Raw genomic sequence first — 18,563 nt, 5'->3', positions numbered from 1 at the left:
AGTATTTAATAAGATGATTTCTTTCATTCAGATCTAGGATGTGTTGTTTAAGTGTTCCCTTTATTTTTTTGAGCAGTATATATATTGAGTAGTTGAGTTGTTTTAAGGTTATGTTGTCTCACTATCACTAAGCACGTATAGGGGTGGTGGGATCGTTCAGGTTGGTTCTCTCCAGGGCATAACCAGCGAAAAGCGTTGTAATGGCCACTCGTGGAGGTGTCTGAAAAACTAAGTCGGCGCCATGGGGTGAAGATTCCCGCTGCAGCAGGGTGATCCGTGGGAGAATGTAGCTTAGCAGTGGGCGCTATCATTGGGTATGATAGCATAAAATTAGCCTCATGGATGAATAGCGCTGTAGTAATATTCTTAGATTCCACTGAAAAGGTGAATACGATAGTTGAGAGGGGTGTTGCTGGAGACACAGACGTCTGTGTTCCCTCTTATGAATCCGGAGAAGAAAGTTATACTTTCTAACGTGCCACCATTTGTTAGAGATGAAGTGTTGGAGCGAGAGTTATCTCCTCATGGAGAACTTGTATCTGCAATAAAGAAGGTTCTTTTGGGATGCAAATCTCCTGAAACATGTCGTATCTCATAGGAGACAAGAGCACATGATTTTAAAGAAGGATACTGACCAACTGAATTTAGCGTTCAGTTTAAAGCTTGATGGGTTTGATTATGTGTTTTACGCTTCTACTGAATCAGTGAAATGCTTTGGGTGTGGAAGAGAGGGGCATTTGGTGCGTAACTGTCCAGAGAACGACAGTGCAGAGCCCGGTAGCAGCTCTAGCGCTGGTGCAGCTGAAGCACCACTGAGAAAGGATGAACAGGCTAAGGGTTCAGGAGAAGGCCAGATGTGGTGGGAAAAATAGGAAATAGAGCGGGGCTACAGGGGCAGTTGTGGTAGAGCAGGGAAAAGACGGGGGGAAACAGTAGGTGAGACTGTGATTGAGGTCGCTGAGGAGGTGCTGGAGAATGAAATGAGAGTTCAAGAGGAGAGTGAAGCAATGGAAAATGAAGCAGCTGTTTTCAAAGTACAGAGTAGGAAGAGGAAGAATTTAAGGGGTGATGAAGGTTCTAATTCTAACAGGAAGGTAGAGATTGATAGGTCAGTTGAGGATAAACAGGATGGAGTTTTCTTCTGGGGATGAAATGGTTTGGAAGGGAGTTATGGGATTAAAAAGGTACGTCAATTTCTGAATTTGACAAAAGGGAAGAAATATATGCAGGATTATAATGGATTTTTTTTCCTGAAAGTGAATTGTTTATTGAATCAACAAAGTTTCTGTCAAAAATAACGGGGGGAGGTTTGACAAGCCCAGGAATTGCTAGACTAAAGAAAGTGGTCACAAGATTGACAAGTGAGGTACATTCTAAAGGAAATGAAAGAGTTCAGTCGCAGTCTTAACTCTGTAAAGAGTTTTGGCTTCCTATCTTTTTTTTCTGTCTTTTTTTTTCCAGCCATGAGCAGTTTTAAGATTTCTTCTTTAAATGTAAATGGGGCGAGAGACGGGAAAAAAAGAGCTGTAGTGTATGAGTTAATAAAGGGAAAAGTAAGTGACATAAAATGAAGTATTGTGGCAACAGGAGTGGGGGGGGGGCAGTAGTCGTGTGTAGTGGGGGTGTGGCCATCCTGTTCGCAAATTTTTTTTTTGCCTTTGTCATATGAGGTTGAAGAGGTAGTTGAGGGGAGGTTATTAAAAGTTAGAGTGAGGTATGAAAACCTCACTATGTGTTTTATAAATGTATATGCCCCAGTAGTGGCAGTTGAGAGGGTATGTTTTTTAGAGACATTATCAAATACCGTTGAGAAATGTAATACTGAGGATGATTCATTTCTTGCAGAGGATTTTAAATGTACAGTCAGTAATTTAGATAGAAATCACAAAAGAACCTCATATAGCCTCAATAACCTTTTTAAAACGCCTTATTGTAACACATGAACAATGCGATATTTGGCGGAGTCAAAATGGAGGCACGAGACAGTACACGTGAGCCAATGTGAGAGAGAACACCATCTCTCTGTCCAGGTTAGATAGGTTTTATTGTTTTGAGCATCAATCTCAGGTCTGTAAATCAAGTGTGATAACACCAGTGGGATTTTCTGATCATTGTTTAGTAACAGAGGTGGTGTTCATTAACGCTGTAAAACCCCAAAGTGCATATTGGCTTTTTAATATAACTTTATTGAGTGATGCTCACTTCAGGAAATGTTTTAGTTTTTTCTGGGGGAGGCGGAGGTCTGAAAAGACCAGTTTTGTATCCCTTCAACAGTGTCGGGATACAGGGAAAATCCGGATTCAACAAATATGTAATCAGTACACGATGAATGTCACCAGAGTTTTTCAGCAGATCATTGAACGCCCTACAGTCTGAAATAGTGGAACTCCTGATGTTAGTTGAGACCACAGGAGATCGAGGACATACTCAGACACTCAAGAGGAACAAAGCCTCACTGGCAGACCTGCTGGGTATCAGAGCACAGGGGGCATTGGCAGACCTGCTGGGTATCAGAGCACAGGGGGCACTGGCAGACCTGCTGGGTATCAGAGCACAGGGGGCACTGGCAGACCTGCTGGGTATCAGAGCACAGGGGGCACTGGCAGACCTGCTGGGTATCAGAGCACAGGGGGCACTGGCAGACCTGCTGGGTATCAGAGCACAGGGGGCACTGGCAGACCTGCTGGGTATCAGAGCACAGGGGGCATTGGCAGACCTGCTGGGTATCAGAGCACATGGGGCATTGGCAGACCTGCTGGGTATCAGAGCACAGGGGGCACTGGCAGACCTGCTGGGTATCAGAGCACAGGGGGCACTGGCAGACCTGCTGGGTATCAGAGCACAGGGGGCACTGGCAGACCTGCTGGGTATCAGAGCACAGGGGGCACTGGCAGACCTGCTGGGTATCAGAGCACAGGGGGCACTGGTGAGAAGTACGTTTCGGGGAATCTCTGAAATGGATGCCTCATCCAAATTTTTCTTTGGTTTAGAGAAAAAGAATGGACAACAAATAATTATTACTTGCCTGAAATCAGCTGTTGGACAGGAGCTCACTAGCCCAAGTGGAATTAGAAAGAGGGCAGTAGAGTTCTATGCTGAGCTCTACAAGTGTGAGTACAAAGAGGTTAAAACATTGACACAACAGTTCCTTGATGGGCTCCCACAGGTGGCTGCAGAAGCTCAGGTTGAATTAGAGCAACCATTGTCTTTGCAGGAGCTATACACTGCATTAAAAGGCATGGAAAATGGAAGGGCACCGGGTATTGATGAGCTTCCTGTTGACTTTTGTAAGTCTTTTGGGGCTATGTTGGGAGAGGATTAGCTAGCAGTAGTTAACGATAGTTTGACCCCAGGGTTACTACCGATAAGCTACAGAAGGGCTGTCCTCACCCTACTGCCAAAAAAGGGTGACCCTAAGGAGGTGAAGAACTGGAGGCCGGTGGCCTTAATGTGCACTGATTATAAGATCCTGTCTAATGCTTTGTCAAACAGGCTGAGGGAGGTGATGGGGCAAATCATACGGACCAGTCCTACTGTGTTCCTGGCAGGCAGATGGGGATGACATTTCAAATCATACGGACCAGTCCTACTGTGTTCCTGGCAGGCAGTTAGGGGATAACATTTCAAATCATACGGACCAGTCCTACTGTGTTCCTGGCAGGCAGATGGGGATAACATTTCAAATCATACGGACCAGTCCTACTGTGTTCCTGGCAGGCAGTTAGGGGATAACATTTCAAATCATACGGACCAGTCCTACTGTGTTCCTGGCAGGCAGATGGGGATAACATTTCCCTGATTCTGGATTTTCTGGATGTCTCTAGGGCTCTTGGGTTGGATGCTGGTCTAATTTCAATTGATCAGGAAAAGGCATCTGACCGAGTTGAACATCAATACCTATGGCGCACTTTTGAGGCTTTTGGTTTCAGCTCTGGTTTTATTGCCATGATCAGGGTGATATATGGTGACATTGAAAGTCTGTTGAAAGTTAACGGTGGCTTGAGTGCTCCTTTTAAAGTGTGTAGAGGAATTAGGCAGGGGTGTTCGTTGTCCAGAATGTTGTATGCCATCGCTATAGAGCCACTACTAAATGGCATTAGAAGTCACATTGAAGGGGTGAACCTTTCAGAGGATATTCCTCCTATTGGTCTCTCAGCCTATCCTGATAGTTTGAGTCTCATGGTTGATCGGTTTAAGGGAATATCCTCTGCAAAGGTACATTTTACAGATTGGGAAATGGTCTGGAGGGATCATGGCTTTGCCAGGGGGATTGGAATGGTGTAAGGGAGGTTTTAAGTATCTTAGAGGGTACCTAGGGGATAAGGGGACTTTGGAAGAAAAATGGAATGGGGTGGTTGAAATGGTGGAAGAGAGGATGAGGAGATGGTGTTGGTTTTTATCTAGAATGTCATACAGGGGGCGTACTATTATTGTTAACACTGTGGTTTCCTCTGCACTGTGGCCTCGGTTGTCATGTATGGAGACACCATCTGGCAATTACAGGCAATTATTGTAGATTTTTTTAGGGGATAAATATCATTGGGTTCCACAAAGTGTTTTGTATTTGTCAAAAGAGGAGGGGGGACAAGGTCTTGTACATGTTGCTAGTAGGGCTGCTGCTTTCCGGTTTCAGTTTATTCAAAGGTTGCTTTATGGACCAAAACATGTGGTGTGGAGAGGGGTGGCAGGTCTGGTATTACAGAAGGCAGGGGGATTAGATTTAAACAAGGATATTTTATTTTTTATTTTTGGTTGACAGTAGACAGATTTCTAGTGTCCAGACGCACTAAGGCAGAGTCCGTGCATTGGCTGTTGGAGGAACCTCTGGTGTATGGGGCAAGACTGGACTGTACAACTGAAGCTGCTCCACATTTCTCCAAGATGCTGCTGAAGGGCAAAATCACCACCGTACGGAAGTTAATGGACATGGCTGGGCCCACACTAATGGATGGAGGACGGGTGGCTGAACATTTGAGGGTGAGGTCGGAAAGGATTGTCTCACAACTGCTGGGAAGTTGCAGGAAGGCTCTGTCAGCAGAAGAGTGGTTTATGCTCAAGCGTTACTACAAAAAGGCACAAGATGAAGATGCCCCATTTCCCAGACTATGGATTAGACCCAATATCCCAGGTCTCTGGCTGGTCTCTGGGTGGTCTCTTGGTGGTCTTTGGGGGGTCTCTGGCTGGTCTCTGAGTGGTCTCTGGGTGGTCTCTGGCTCGACTCTGAGAAGTCTCTGGGTGGTCTCTGGGTGGTCTCTGGGTGGTCTCTGGCTGGTCTCTGGGTGGTCCCTGGGTGGTCCCTGGGTGGTCTCTGAGTGGTCTCTGGCTGGTCTCTGGGTGGTCTCTGGCTGGTCTCTGGCTGGTCCCTGGGTGGTCTCTGAGTGGTCTCTGGCTGGTCTCTGGGTGGTCTCTGGCTGGTCTCTGGCTGGTCTCTGGCTGATCTCTGGGTGGTCTCTGGCTGGTCTCTGGCTGGTCTCTGGCTGGTCTCTGGGTGGTCTCTGGGTGGTCTCTGGCTGGTCTCTGGGTGGTCTCTGGCTGGTCTCTGGCTGGTCTCTGGGTGGTCTCTGGCTGGTCTCTGGGTGGTCTCTGGCTGGTCTCTGGCTGGTCTCTGGCTGGTCTCTGGGTGGTCTCTGGGTGGTCTCTGGCTGGTCTCTGGCTGGTCTCTGGGTGGTCTCTGGCTGGTCTCTGGCTGGTCTCTGGCTGGTCTCTGGGTGGTCTCTGTGATCAGTTAAGATCATAGAGCTTGTAATGCTGCTAGATGGCTCCTTTTACGGCTGGCTACGGTCATTAGAGAATCTGTGCCGCTGCATCTCCCCGCGTAACCCAAGTCAAGGCCTTGTATGTGTGCGTTTCATGGGGGCAGAAGGGTAGGTTAAGTGTGTGTGTGTGTGTGTGTGTGTGTGTGTGTGTGTGTGTGTGTGTGTGTGTGTGTGTGTGTGTGTGTGTGTGTGTGCGTGTGCGTGCGTGTGTGCTTGCATGCGTGGGATGGCTAAGTAGTGTGTGTGTGTTTGTGTGTATGTGCGTGCCTGTGTGCTTGTGTGAATGTGCGAATTGTTCTGCATTCAACACACTTTTTCGAACATGCTTAAATGCCTGTTAGCTCCATCGGCTGGAGAGGAAACAAATGCTAGTTCCCCAGGCTTAGTGGTTCCATAGAGGCCTGTTAGAGAATGTGGCAGGTTTCATCATACAAGTAGTACTGGATATGATGGGTGTGGGACTGGGACTGTCCTAGTGGGACATTCAAAATAAACCCCAGGTTTGTGGGAGGAAGGGGGATGGAGACAGGGTGGTAGAGAGGGGTCAGGGTGGAAAAAATACACTTCTCCAGCTGCAGACAGGAATGAAGGGAGATCATGAGAGAGAGAGAGAATAAGGAGATGAGTGTAAGGGGTTATGTCAGGGATTTTGTGTGTGTGTGTGTGTGTGTGTGTGTGTGTGTGTGTGTGTGTGTGTGTGTGTGTGTGTGTGTGTGTGTGTGTGTGTGTGTGTGTGTGTGTGTGTGTTGTGTGGAGGCAGAGGGGTGGGCTGTGTGTGTGTTGTGTGTGTGCTGTGTGGGGGCAGAGCTTGTGCGTGGAATGGCTAAGTAGGCCTTTCTGTGTGAGGTCTCTTCCTTCTTATGAGAAACTGTGTGGTGTGTGGTGTGTGTGTTTAGGTTCTATCAGGGCAGTATTTGTTGGATGACTCTGAACACACACACGGTGCTAACCCCTCCAGCGTGTGCTGCAGCTGGGTCCCTGCTCTCCTCACTCCTCATCTGTTTGACTTACCCCTGGTGTTATTCCAGCGTGTCACGTTATTCTCTGCCCCAAAACCTTCCTGTCTCTCTATCTCTGTCTCTGTCTCTGTGTCTCTGTCTCTGTCTCTCTCTCTCTCTCTCTCTCTCTCTGTCTCTCTCTCTGTCTCTCTCTCTGTCTCTGTGTCTCTGTCTGTGTCTCTGTCTCTGTGTCTCTGTCTCTGTCTCTCTCTCTCTCTCTCTCTCTCTCTCTCTCTCTCTCTATGTCTCTGTCTCTCTCTGTCTCTCTATGTCTGTCTATGTCTGTCTCTGTCTCTCTCTGTCTCTCTATGTCTGTCTCTGTCTGTCTCTGTCGCTCTGTCTCTCTCTCTGTCTCTGTGTCTCTGTCTCTGTGTCTCTGTCTCTCTCTGTCTCTCTCTCTGTCTCTCTCTCTCTCTCTCTCTCTCTGTCTCATTAAAGCACAGCCAGATGTTTTGACCAGGGAGACAACCACACACACCTCCCTCAGGACGGCAGTGGCCAGGCGGCTGGAGCTCAGTCTCAGTGGCAGTGCAGTGGTGAAGATGTCTCAGTAAACCAGTCAGGCTACTAATGCAGAAACAGGGATGACATCTCCACTGTGGCAGATGTCTGGAAAACCCCTACAACACTCCCCCCATCACATCACACATGGATGGGAAATCTAATAGGCTGTCCTACTCCCAGCTCTTTCCGGTCAAATACTCTATGTAGCCATATAGTGAAATACTAGCTGCTTCGATCTAAGGGAGAAGGAGTGTTAAACTGTCAAAATAACAAAGCATGTCTCGTAACTGGGATAGTCCAATTTTCTCCCTCATTTGCTTTCTATTTCTTTCCTCTGTCTCTTTCCTACAGTTCTCTCTCTCTCTCTCTCTCTCTCTCTCTCTCTCTCTCTCTCTCTCTCTCTCTCTCTCTCTCTCTCTCTCTCTCTCTCTCTCTCTCTCTCTCTCTCTCTACCCCCCAGTCATCTAAAAGGGCATGAGATTTGCCTAGAGATGACTGTGTGCACACAGATGAATTATGAAGAGATGTGCTGATGTGAGAGACCGCTAAGGTTACACATTATTTTATATATTCATTGTGTGTGTGTGCCCACTGAGTGTGTCATGTGTATGTGAGTGTTAAGTGTGAAGGTCTCTCTGTGAGTCTGGGGTACCTGGAATGTGAACACCGTTGGCTGCAGTCATATTTTATTCATCCACCTTTATTTATTTATGTATTTATGTCACGCCCTGAACATAGAGAGCCCTTGGTTCTCTATGGTGTTGTAGGTCAGGGCGTGACTAGGGGGTGTTCTAGTCTTTTCATTTCTATGTTGGTGCTCTTGGTATGGTTCCCAATTAGAGGCAGCTGATGTTCGTTGTCTCTAATTGGGGATCATACTTAAGGAGTCCCTGTTCCCACCTGCTTTGTGGGATATTGTTTTGTGTATGTGCATGTAGCACCACTACTTTCACGTTTCCTTGTTGGTTTATTGTTTTGTAGAAGTTTCACTATTTATTAAAAGATGTGGAACTCTAATCACGCTGCGCCTTGGTCCGTCTCTCATCACGAACGTGAGAATTTATTTATTATTCTCTAGATTGGGAAGTGTGTCAGAAGTTGGCCCAGACTTCTTGCATCTCTGCTCAAATGCAGATGTAAGGTCCTGGCTGGCACAGCCCCGATGCATTGTAGGTGACAGAATAACAGGGTCACCAGAAGTTAACTGATGGACTGATAGACTCTTGTGGTGCAGTCACATTAAAGGGCAAACTGCAGTTGCTACATCCATTTTTTGACTTATACACTAATGATATGTACCTGTTGATTCTTGAAGAATATAACTTATAAATGCATCATGAGCTTAGAGCCTCCATTTTAGAGTGATTACATTTCACCAGCCCCATGCCTCAACTTTTTACAGAAACAGTGGTGGGGAGTATGTCCCTGGAGCGACTTATAGTGCTGATACAACTACTGCCTATGGTCAGGTCTTTCCAGAGGTTATTTTAACTGCAGCCCACACCAAACTTCAGCCAAAAACACTGAAACGCTCTTTGATTAATCTCAAAGGAAGAGATCGTATTGTTTGAGTCACAGTCAGGCACAATTGTCCCCAACGCCATCAGTCTCTGTGTTTCTATGTGACACTACCTTTGTGGAGTGACAGTCAGTCAGACACTGGCCATGAGTATTCTAGAATCCCTGACAGTCAGACAGATGCTGACCATGAGTATTCTAGAATCCCTGACAATCAGACAGATGCTGGCCATGAGTATTCTGGAATCCTGGACAGTCAGTCAGACACTGGCCATGAGTATTCTAGAATCCCTGACAGTCAGACAGATGCTGACCATGAGTATTCTGGAATCCTGGACAGTCAGTCAGACACTGGCCATGAGTATTCTAGAATCCCTGACAGTCAGACAGATGCTGACCATGAGTATTCTGGAATCCCTGACAGTCAGACAGACACTGGCCATGAGTATTCTAGAATCCCTGACAGTCAGACAGATGCTGACCATGAGTATTCTGGAATCCCTGACAGTCAGACAGATGCTGGCCATGAGTATTCTAGAATCCCTGACAGTCAGACAGATGCTGGCCATGAGTATTCTAGAATCCCTGACAGGCAGATGCTGGCCATGAGTATTCTACAATTCCTGACAGTCCAATGCTGGCCATGAGTATTCTAGAATCCCTGACATTCAGACAGATGCTGGCCATGAGTATTCTAGAATCCCTGACAGTCCAATGCTGGCCATGAGTATTCTAGAATCCCTGACAGTTAGATGCTGGCCATGAGTGTTCTAGAATCCCTGACAGGCAGATGCTGGCCATGAGTATTCTAGAATTCCTGACAGTCCAATGCTGGCCATGAGTATTCTAGAATCCCTGACATTCAGACAGATGCTGGCCATGAGTATTCTAGAATCCCTGACAGTCCAATGCTGGCCATGAGTATTCTAGAATCCCTGACAGTCCAATGCTGGCCATGAGTATTCTAGAATCCCTGACAGTTAGATGCTGGCCATGAGTATTCTAGAATCCCTGACAGTCAGATGCTGGCCATGAGTATTCTAGAATTCCTGACAGTCAGATGCTGGCCATGAGTATTCTAGAATCCCTGACAGTCAGATGCTGGCCATGAGTATTCTAGAATCCCTGACAGTCAGATGCTGGCCATGAGTATTCTAGAATCCCTGACAGTCAGATGCTGGCCATGAGTATTCTACAATCCCTGACAGTCAGATGCTGGCCAAGAGTATTCTAGAATCCCTGACAGTCAGACAGATGCTGGCCATGAGTATTCTGGAATCCCTGACAGTCAGACAGATGCTGACCATGAGTATTCTGGAATCCCTGACAGTCAGACAGATGCTGGCCATGAGTATTCTAGAATCCCTGACAGTCAGACAGATGCTGGCCATGAGTATTCTAGAATCCCTGACAGGCAGATGCTGGCCATGAGTATTCTAGAATTCCTGACAGTCCAATGCTGGCCATGAGTATTCTAGAATCCCTGACATTCAGACAGATGCTGGCCATGAGTATTCTAGAATCCCTGACAGTCCAATGCTGGCCATGAGTATTCTAGAATCCATGACAGTTAGATGCTGGCCATGAGTGTTCTAGAATCCCTGACAGGCAGATGCTGGCCATGAATATTCTAGAATTCCTGACAGTCCAATGCTGGCCATGAGTATTCTAGAATCCCTGACATTCAGACAGATGCTGGCCATGAGTATTCTAGAATCCCTGACAGTCCAATGCTGGCCATGAGTATTCTAGAATCCCTGACAGTCCAATGCTGGCCATGAGTATTCTAGAATCCCTGACAGTTAGATGCTGGCCATGAGTATTCTAGAATCCCTGACAGTCAGATGCTGGCCATGAGTATTCTAGAATTCCTGACAGTCAGATGCTGGCCATGAGTATTCTAGAATCCCTGACAGTCAGATGCTGGCCATGAGTATTCTAGAATCCCTGACAGTCAGATGCTGGCCATGAGTATTCTAGAATCCCTGACAGTCAGATGCTGGCCATGAGTATTCTAGAATCCCTGACAGTCAGATGCTGGCCAAGAGTATTCTAGAATCCCTGGCGGTGTAGTTTGTATGATGAATGTTCTCCAGGGGTATTTCTGGGGTGTGCAGTCGGTGTGAGACTGACTATGACGTATGTGTGCCGTTCTCTCTCATCCCTCTGGAATAGGGTCGTAATCGGCCCTCTGGCCTTGTGAATATTACATGGGTGTTCTATCCTCAATCATCGCTCCAATACGGAAGATAATGGTACTGACCATTTCAGTGCACTAACACCCTTATCGAGAATCCTCTTGGAAAGTCCTGCAATTTTTCCTCTGGCATCCCCCCCTGTTAGATGGTATCTTCCATGATTTATGCCTTAGCTTACATTATTTCTGGATCCTTCTCTGCAATTTCAGCCTCATCCATACCGATCCCCCTGGCCTCCCTCCCTCCTTTCCCCATCTCTCTCTGTGAACATGTCCTCTTAATCGCCATCCCTTTTTCTTTCCTTCTCCTATCTCTCTCTTTTTAGACTATCAGATGGTTTTCTTATTTATCCAACAGTCTGTTTGAGACGTGGTTTATATGAGGAAATGTTGTGGTAGTGTGTGTGTGTGTGTGCGTGTGTGTGTGTGAGTGGGGTTTACAGGGGTCTGACTTAGTGGCGTGATGGGTGAAATATAATTCCCCTCTCACCCCCCCACCCCCTGGTGGTTACAGTAAGTGGGGTGTATGGTGGTCATTGGCTCTGAGACTGGTGTGTACTGGGAGTTTGTTGTTGTGGAGGTTGGAAATATGTCTCAAGGCTGGGAGAGGCTGTTGGTCCAAAGAGATAAGCAGCTAAGTGCTGCTCCTGTCATAAGAAATTAGCCCTAGATTACATGTTGACAGCAGCACTGCCACACAAATGCACGGCAGCTCTCCACCCCTTTTAATTTAAACTCTCTCTCACTCTCTCTCATCCCCCCTCTCTATATATCTCTCTTTCTCTTGCTCTCTCTCTCCCCTGTCTCTGTCCAAATTAGCATTGTTTTTGTCATTCAGTGAACCTGGTGATAGGGAGTGAGAAGCCTAGTACAGTGAGGGAAAAAAGTATTTGATCCCCTGCTGATTTTGTACGTTTGCCCACTGACAAAGAAATGATCAGTCTATAATTCTAATGGTAGGTTTATTTGAACAGTGAGAGACAGAATAACAACAACAAAAAATCAAGAAAAACGCATGTCAAAAATGTTATAAATTGATTTGCATTTTAATGAGGGAAATAAGTATTTGACCCCCTCTCAATCAGAAAGATTTCTGGCTCCCAGGTGTCTTTTATACAGGTAACAAGCTGAGATTAGGAGCACACTCTTAAAGGGAGTACTCCTAATCTCAGTTTGTTACCTGTATAAAAGACACCTGTCCACAGAAGCAATCAATCAATCAGATTCCAAACTCTCCACCATGGCCAAGACCAGAGAGCTCTCCAAGGATGTCAGGGACAAGACTGTAGACCTACACAAGGCTAGAATGGGCTACAAGACCATCGCCAAGCAGCTTGGTGAGAACAGTTGGTGCGATTATTCACAAATGGAAGAAACACAAAAGAACTGTCAATCTCCCTCGTCCTGGGGCTCCATGCAAGATCTCACCTTGTGGAGTTGCAATGATCATGAGAATGGTGAGGAATCAGCCCAGAACGACACGGGAGGATCTTGTCAATTATCTCAAGGCAGCTAGGACCATAGTCACCAAGAAAACAATTGGTAACAAACTACGCCGTGAAGGACTGAAATCCTGCAGCGCCCGCAAGGTCCCCCCGCTCAACAAAGCACATATACATGCCCGTCTGAAGTTTGCCAATGAACATCTGAATGATTCAGAGGACAACTGGGTGAAAGTGTTGTGGTCAGATGAGACCAAAATGGAGCTCTTTGGCATCAACTCAACTCGCCGTGTTTGGAGGAGGAGGAATGCTGCCTATGACCCCAAGAACACCATCCCCACCGTCAAACATGGAGGTGGAAACATTATGCTTTGGGGGTGTTTTTCTGCTAAGGGGACAGGACAACTTCACCGCATCAAAGGGACGATGGACGGCGCCATGTACCGTCAAATCTTAGGTGAGAACCTCCCTCCCTCAGCCAGGGCATTGAAAATGGGTCGTGGATGGGTATTCCAGCATGACAATGACCCAAAACACACGGCCAAGGCAACAAAGGAGTGGCTCAAGAAGAAGCACATTAAGGTCCTGGAGTGGCCTAGCCAGTCTCCAGACCTTAAAACCTCTTGGGGCTAGGTGGGACGCTAGCGTGCCACCCGTGGTGCACTCCATCAACAGCAGGTGCATTTCAAGAGCGGCAAATTTGAATCCAAATAAATGTCAAAATTCAAATTTTTCAAAAATACAACTATGTTACACCATTTGAAAGATAAACATCTCCTTAATCTATCCACGTTTTACGATTTCAAAAAGGTTTTACGGCGAAAGCATAAATTTAGAGTATGTTAGGACAGTACATTTACAAGAGTTGTGTGTAATGTTTTGTCAAGTCAAAGACAGGGTCACCAAAACCATAAAACCAGCTAAAATGATACACTAACCTTTTACAATCTCCATCAGATGACACTCCTAGGACATTATGTTAGACAATGCATGCATTTTTAGTTCTATCAAGTTGATATTTATATCCAAAAACAGCGTTTTACTATGGCATTGATGTTGAGGAAATCGTTTCCTCCAATAACCGGCAGTCAAGTCAGCGTCACAAATTAAATAATTAAAATTAGAAAACATTGGTAAAATATTATATTGTCATTTAAAGAATTATAGATTTACATCTTTTGAACGCAATCAACTTGCCAGATTTAAAAATAACCTTACTGGGAAATCACACTTTGCAATAATCTGAGCACTGTGCCCAGAAAAATACGCGTTGCGATACAGACTAGACGTCATGTTGGGGAGATCTAAAATCGAAAATACTATGTAAATAATCCATTACCTTTGATTCTCTTCATCAGATGTCACTTCCAGGTATCACAGGTCCATAACGAATGTAGTTTTGTTCAAAAAAGCTCATCATTTATGTCCAAAAATCTCCGTCTCGTTAGCACATGATGTAAGCCAGCCGGACTTCTCGTCATGAACGAGGGGAAAAAATATATTTCCGTTCGTTCAAACATGTCAAACGTTGTATAGCATAAATCATTAGGGCCTTTTTTAACCAGAACATGAATAATATTCAAGGTGGACGAATGCATAGTCTTTTATAACGTATTGGAACGAGGGTACCCAACATGAAGTAGCGCCAGGTGTCTAATGGGACATCACCGTTCCATGGCTCTTGTTCGGTCAGATCTCCCTCCAGAAGACTCAAAACACTTTGTAAAGGCTGGTGACATCTAGTGGAAGCAATAGGAAGTGCCAAAATATTCCTAAACCCCTGTGTTTTTCAATGGGATAGGTTTAAAGTCAATACAACACATCAGGTATCCACTTCCTGTCAGAAAATGTCTCAGGGTTTTGCCTGCCAAATGAGTTCTGTTATACTCACAGACACCATTCAAACAGTTTTGGAAACTTTAGAGTGTTTTCTATCCATATATAATAAGTATATGCATATTCTAGTTACTGGGTAGGATTAGTAACCAGATTAAATCGGGTACATTTTTTTTATCCAGACGTGCAAATGCTGCCCCCTAGACCCAACAGGTTAATCCCATAGAAAATCTGTGGAGGGAGTTGCCAAACGTCAGCCTCAAAACCTTAATGACTTGGAGAAGATCTGCAAAGAGGAGTGGGACAAAATCCCTCCTGAGATGTGTGCAAACCTGGTGGCCAACTACAAGAAACGTCTGACCTCTGTGATTGCCAACAAGGGTTTTGCCACCAAGTACTAAGTCATGTTTTGCAAAGGGGTCAAATACTTATTTCCCTCTTTAAAATCCAAATCAATTTACAACATTTTTGACATGCGTTTTTCTGGATTTTTTTGTTGTTATTCTGTCTGTCACTGTTCAAATAAACCTACCATTAAAATTATAGACTGATCATTTCTTTGTCAGTGGGCAAACGTACAAAATCAGCAGGGGATCAAATACTTTTTTCCCTTACTGTTGATGTCTGGCTTTGGGAAGCGAAGTGGTTACAGTGAGGAGGGAGCTGGGTGCAGCAGAAAGCTTGTTGTGGGGTGGACTGACTCGGTCTGCTTGGCCCACGCCTGACGTTACCTCCCATTAACAAAACATGATTTATAGTTCATGTCTGCTCCTGCCGCCATCCCTAATCTGTCTGTTTTAACTCTGCCACGCACTGCACACGGGTGAGAGCTGGATGTTACCGTGGCAACCTGCCTTAATTGGCATGGCATGACTGACACCTGCTGTCAGGTCTGATGGCTTTCCTGACAGGCAGTGAGTTGGATAGCCCAGGCCGGGGTCCTCAGTGAATAATCAGTATTGTGAAGTTGAGAGTGGCTGGTCATTGCTCGGAATAAACTTGTGTCTTTGCATTGAAGCCCACTAAGCTGAGACTATTACTACGGTTTCTTATCAATGGTATTCCACAACAAAATGTCATGCCTAATCGCTATGGGACAACCATAAGCCATTTCACAGTTCTCGAGCAAGACATGGCAGTGACATTGAGAGTTACTATGGAGTTCTATGGCCGCCAAGCCATGTGCTGCATATTAAAGACATCACTATAGTCTAAGTACAAGACACTTTTTCCATTTCCACATTGGGTATTTTTTTAGCCGTCCATCTCCTAGCCTAAATGCCTTCATTACGCTATAACTGACATGTTTTTACAATGGTGCTGGAATAAGTGCATTGTAATGGATCTCTGTACCTCTCTTCATAAACCCTACAGCATATCTCTCATAAGCCCTACAGCATCTCTTCTGTCTCCTCTCTCACTGTCTTGTAACCTCTCATTACCTTCCAGTAGCTGCCTGTGTTTCTGTCTCAGATGACACCCTATTTCCTTTTATAGTGCACCTGTCTGGTCAAAAGTAGTGCACTATGTAGGGAATAGGGTACCATTTGGGTCTCAGCCTGTGTCTGTGTATGTGGAGCACCAGGACCACACATCACTGTCAGACAGAGACAAGACATTATGGATCAGAGCCTGATGCCTCCTACAGACCTGTCACACTCCACTTATCCTTTCTTTCACTCGCTCCCTTTCTCTTTCTGTCATCACAGAAGTGTAGCCATTCTCCTCCTGTTCTTCTCTCTCTCTCCCTCTCTCTCCCTCTCCTTCTCTCTCTCTCTCTCTCTCCCTCCCTCTCTCTCTCTCTCTCTCTCTCCCTCCCTCCCTCCCTCTCTCTCTCTCTCTCTCTATGTCTGTGTCTGTTCAAGCCTTTCTTCCTCTCTTTCTCTCTCCTGCTCTCTTGCTTCCCCTGCCAAACAAGGTTTCCATGGAGAAGGTGAAGGACAATGGTTCAAGTTTGTTTTATTAGTTGTTTGTACGTGATACATCGTCCAATGAAATGCTTTCTTGCAGGTTCCTTCTGGACAATGCAACAACAATAAGAAATAAGTATAAAACTATTATACCAAAAGTATAATAGTCCAATATTTACACGTGTATTGGAGAAGGGGTGTGGTGTATGAACTGAGCAGTATAATAAGTGTCTGGTAGCAGTTGTGATGTGTGTGTACAGCAGCATGAATGTATGTGTGGGTGTGTGTGTGCCTGAGTGAGTACATGTGTGCTAAGGTGATACAAATGATCCTGACAAAGGATCTGCCAGTTAGAAGAGGAGAAAGGATATCGCCGAGACCACAGAGATCGACAAAAGGATGTTGCTTCATCCTGTATTTGAGATGTCAGAGTGAACACGAGGTAGAACCCTGCACCGTGGCTCATATGTCACAAGGATTCTCTAAAAACAACACACATGTTATTCTCTTCTCCTCGTGTACTGTACATGCATTGGAAATTCATGTCTAGTGATTTTATTTTCCAATATACAGAATTTCTGAACACCAGTTACATCATCTATTCATGACAGCAGTAATCCAGGCGGCTTAATACATTACCACTGGACCACTGCTGATGATGTCAGCAGAGAGGAAGTTGCACACGAATGCTTGGTTTTCCTCTTGTTTTCGTCAAGTAGCCCAGCCACCTTGGCTTTCATGTTCCCCCTCTCTCTCTTGAATGGGCCGTTATGGAAAACCCACAGTCCCCTTGGGGACGGCTCAAACATTCCCTTTAGCCCTGAATCTTTTTCTGGGCTCCCAGAACCAAACACAGTCACTTCTGATTGGTTCCTCACATATCCCGTGTCCCGATGCCCAGGGAAATGCCAGCACTCTTTTCTCTCTCTCTCTCTGTATTTCCCACCTTTTTTCTCACCTCTCTGTCTCTCACTTACTTTCTTACCTGATCTTTTCTCTACTCCTTTATTCATCTCCTTCAGCCCATCAGCCAGTCATTTGTTGTCAGTGTGTGTGTACAGTAATAGCGCTGTTTCCAAGCCCAGCTGTAGAGCACAAATAGGCTGCTAGAATCTCTCCCGTGTTGTTTAATGGAAAGAGAAACAAGCTTTCATCTTGGATTTGGCCTTAGCACTCCCTACATCAAATGATTGCGGTGGATATTGAATAAGCCGAATTCTCAGTAAAGATAACAGAATTATAGGTTAAGAAACAGAAGATGTTTTCCCGGGGACCAATCCATGCGTCTTTTGGTCTACAGTGCAGTGGATTGAAATGCCAATCGATAGTAGATACTAGTATGTCGGTGTCGCAAAGCGTGTGATGTTTCTACCGCAGTACAACAGTAGGGAGTCATTCTGTCAAACAGGCTGTCTAGTTACGGAAGGAAGACTTTAGTGTTTATTTCATGTGAAAACATCAGAAACAGTGTGTTTGCTGACTAAGGTCGCATGCCAGCCAGCCCCCGTTATAGAACACATGGAAACAACCCCACTGTAGCCAAGGCAGGAGAAAGTGAACAGACAGAAGAAGAGTTTCCCCTCACGTCCCTCTCTCTCTCCCTCCTTCCCGTTGCTCATCTCTCTCATCCTTCCCGTCTTCTATTTGCCCACTCCTACTTTCTCCAATCCCCCCTTTCTTTCTTTCTTTCTTTCTTTCTTTCTTTCTTTCTTTCTTTCTTTCTTTCTTTCTTTCTTTCTTTCTTTCTTTCTTTCTTTCTTTCTTTCTTTCTTTCTTTCTTTCTTTCTTTCTTTCTCTTTCTTTACCTCCTCCTCTTCTCTTCCTCTTTTATTGGCACGACTGCTTGTTTTGAAAAGCTGCATAAACTCCGGCATATTTTCCATGACTTCAGCCCTGCTCAGAAACCTGCTGAACCCCTCTGTCCTAGTGACTGGGTCTGGAGGCTGATAGGGAGGATGTCCTAGTGACTGGGTCTGGAGGCTGATAGGGAGGATGTCCTAGTGACTGGGTCTGGAGGCTGATAGGGAGGATGTCCTAGTGACTGGGTCTGGAGGCTGATAGGGAGGATGTCCTAGTGACTGGGTCTGGAGGCTGATAGGGAGGATGTCCTAGTGACTGGGTCTGGAGGCTGATAGGGAGGATGTCCTAGTGACTGGGTCTGGAGGCTGATAGGGAGGATGTCCAGACAGAGCTTTGCTATGGGCCTGAAGTCACTTCCAGTTCTCTGTCTGGTCATCCAGTTTTTAGCCCCAGCAGGGAACCAAACATTCAGCCAACCACACCCCCCTCACCCCTCCTCTCCTCTGTTAGTCTCAGTATTGGAGCTAATAGACCTGTCATTTAGTGGCGTGTTTAAGGGATTTGTCTCTAGGCATGTTTCCACTCTGTTCATTGATGTTCAT

The 18,563-nt window shown here is 45.7% G+C and overlaps 1 protein-coding gene across 3 annotated transcripts in view; it reads left to right on the top strand.

Annotated features, from left to right (window-relative positions):
* The window catches only part of LOC106577160 (sodium/calcium exchanger 1), a 205,246-nt gene that overhangs the window by 57,913 nt on the left and 128,770 nt on the right, over nucleotides 1–18,563 (top strand). The gene's annotated exons all lie outside the window — the stretch shown is intronic.

Source organism: Salmo salar, chromosome ssa18 (genome assembly GCF_905237065.1).
Source record: "Salmo salar chromosome ssa18, Ssal_v3.1, whole genome shotgun sequence".
In the NCBI taxonomy this organism is placed as follows: Eukaryota; Metazoa; Chordata; class Actinopteri; order Salmoniformes; family Salmonidae; genus Salmo; species Salmo salar.
The sequence above is the reverse complement of the archived record's forward strand: the minus strand, read 5'-3'. Positions and strand labels throughout refer to the sequence as shown.